We start from the raw sequence: 2,754 nt of genomic DNA, 5'->3' as shown, positions 1-2,754 counted from the left end.
GCTGGGTGTTTTTGCCGCGTTTGTTTTTTACTTCAAAATAAGATATGTGCCACTAACTCTGTGGACCTTCACTGGAGCCTAGGGGCAAAGAGCCAGGATCCGCCTACTAATTGGCTGGCTGGAAAACTCAGCCCCACACCCTGCATAGCTGCCCGGGCTCGTCGTGCCCAGTGTCCACCCGCAGGCCCACAAGGCTGGGAGGCATCTCCGCCAATCCGCACCTAGCCGGCTGATGACGACACCGCCACTGGGAGGAAAGTTCCGCAAAGCGCCTGCGCCGGATTGCCGTCGGGCCGCTGCGCCCCCTCGCGGCCGCCGAGAGTCGGCGAAGACTTCAAGCGGGCCATCTGCGTACCCTTTCTGCAAGTGACCAGCGCGGCCCCACCCCACGGGCTCAGGGCTGGGGTCTGCGATTCGATGGTGAATGTTGCCCACGGCCTATGGTCAGCCGTCGGAAATAAGTTCCACGCAACCCCCGCCACCCTTGAGACCGACCGCCCCACCCACTGTGCGCACACAGGCTGGTGCGCATGCCCAAAGCAGCGTGCACCGCCGAAGGGCCCTGCAGCTGCCAAGGGGAAGGGCCTGTTCCTGGAAGTCCACCATCTCGTGGGCAAAGGCCCTTGCCTGGGACCCATGGTTCATTCCTTCCTCATGCACACCCTGTGGCCCCGAATGACGAGGAAACAGGCTTTTTCCGGGTGCTCTACTCCTGTGTCTTCGTTGCCGAGAAGTCAGTCACCTGATGACCCAAGGCCAAACGGGGCCGAGAGGGACAGACTCGTCAGCAAGGAGCAGATCTTGGCCATTGCTAGACAGGCAGAGTCTTATGTGCCAGGAGCAGCAGCAGCAGCAGCAGCAGCAGCAACAGGCGTCCGGCCGTTCATCGGTGGACCTGCAGCCTCTGTCATCCTCAGAAGAACCAACGTCCCTGCATGATGCCCCACATGGAACCTTCCACCTGGCAGCAGGGGACCCTTTCCGGGAGCCCCGACGGTGCTGTGGCTGGGCGTGCTCTCCTTAGGCTTCGTGCTGGTCCTGGATGCCCACGAGAACCTGCTTCTGGCTGAGAGTCCCCTTCAGCTGCTAGCACGCCTCCTCTCTGACCACCTCCGCCTGCTGGCCCTGGCACCAACCTTCTGCTACAGGCGGACTGCATCGAGGCCCTCCTCACCTGCTTCCTGCCCCATGGTCAGCTGCTCTTCCTCAATAACCAGTAACCAATTTGTCCAGGGCCTGGAGAAGGAGCTCAGCACTGCCTGGCCCCTCTGACCCTCTCTCTAGAGAGAGGCTTCCCGAGAGGATGGGGAGGGAGGACAGAGGCCTGGCACAGTGGTATGAAGTGCGGCCTCTTCCCCCGCTCAGCCTGCACCAGCTCTGATGTGCTGCCCCACACAGGACAAATGGACGGGCCAGGGATCCACAATCACAGTGCAGCCTGGGCCCAGAGCAGAGGCATGACTGATTCTGTCCTGTGGCGAGCCCACCCCACTGCTCCACTCACCTCTCCCTGTTCTGACCTGCCCACCCGCCCCTGACAGCAGCTGGGGCCAGGGCAGTGAGGGGGGTCTGCTCTGCACACTGCCCACATCACCTTCTCAAACCCATAGGCACCCCTGGTGGCAACAGCAACAAGGATGGTTGTCAGCTCGGTCAGCTCAGAGCCAGGTCCCGCCACATTTCAGAAGCATGCCTCTGTGGGAGGCTTTTGTTGTTTCTTAGGCTCTGACCCATGTCTCCTGAAAATCCTGGCTTCCCCCTCCCAAGCCCAGCCCCCCCGCGTCTGCGAGGAGAGAAGACATCAGTCAGGTGGGTGCAAGCAGCCTGGCCTTGTCGGCGTTCTCATTTTGAATGAAACACTCGGCCTGTGTGATCTCACCCTCTGTTCCCACCAGTCTAAGTGATGCAGGTCTACCGCTGAGAGAGCGGGAGAAAGATGCGGCGGTCTTCCATGCAGAGCGTCTCAGAACCTTATGTGGGGTCACAGGGAGTCTGAATGCACCCCTGGCATTGGGTTTGGTGTTGCTTTGTGAGTGAGCACCTCTCTGGATGGGGTCTGAATAAACTCCTTGTTGCCGTCACCTCTCAAAAAAAGATAAGATATGTGCAGTGTGCATAGGAATTTGCTCATAGTTTTTTTTAAAAACTATAGTCCGGCTCTGCAACAGGTCTGAGGGACAGTGAACTGGCCCCCTGTTTATAAAAAGTTTGAGGACCCCTGCTTTTAAGAGTGGGTGGTTCGGATGGGTTGGCAGAATCCTCTCCGAAATCCACTGGCACAGATTTAAAATTATTAGCGAAGTGACTCTTACTAATGCGATAAGAGGGAGGGAATGAGGGCTGATGTTTTTGTAATGGAAGGTTTTTAAAGCTTTCTCCAGTTCAGTGGAAAAGTTGAGTGCGAAGGTAAAAATAACCAAATTCCAGAGAAAAGCACTTGACCGCGTTTGTCATACTGTGTGTGTTTGTGATTGTGGACTATGAGTCTTTGTGCTACTCATTGGGAATCCTGCTTCTTCTATGGGCTAAACATTGGGCTGCTAACAGCTGCAGGAGAAAATTAAGACTGTTTGCTCCTATAAAGATTTCTAATCTCAGAAACCCTATTCAAGGTCTCGATGAGTCAGTCTTGACTAGATGGCTGTGGAGTTGGTATTACTTGTATTCAGTGTTTCTGCTGGCCTGGGATTGATGCATTTGGAGGTGTGACAATTTAAGACCCAATGAAAGGAGCCACAATCTTAACTTTTACCC

The 2,754-nt window shown here is 56.1% G+C and overlaps 1 pseudogene; it reads left to right on the top strand.

Annotated features, from left to right (window-relative positions):
* The first annotated feature begins 630 nt into the window (after window positions 1–630).
* On the top strand, window positions 631–1,272 carry LOC101663583 (annotated as a pseudogene).
* The last annotated feature ends 1,482 nt before the right edge of the window (window positions 1,273–2,754 follow it).

Source organism: Echinops telfairi, unplaced genomic scaffold (genome assembly GCF_000313985.2).
Source record: "Echinops telfairi isolate 266 unplaced genomic scaffold, ASM31398v2 ScPeMD7_7424;HRSCAF=8462, whole genome shotgun sequence".
NCBI classification, from domain to species: domain Eukaryota; kingdom Metazoa; phylum Chordata; class Mammalia; order Afrosoricida; family Tenrecidae; genus Echinops; species Echinops telfairi.
The sequence above is the reverse complement of the archived record's forward strand: the minus strand, read 5'-3'. Positions and strand labels throughout refer to the sequence as shown.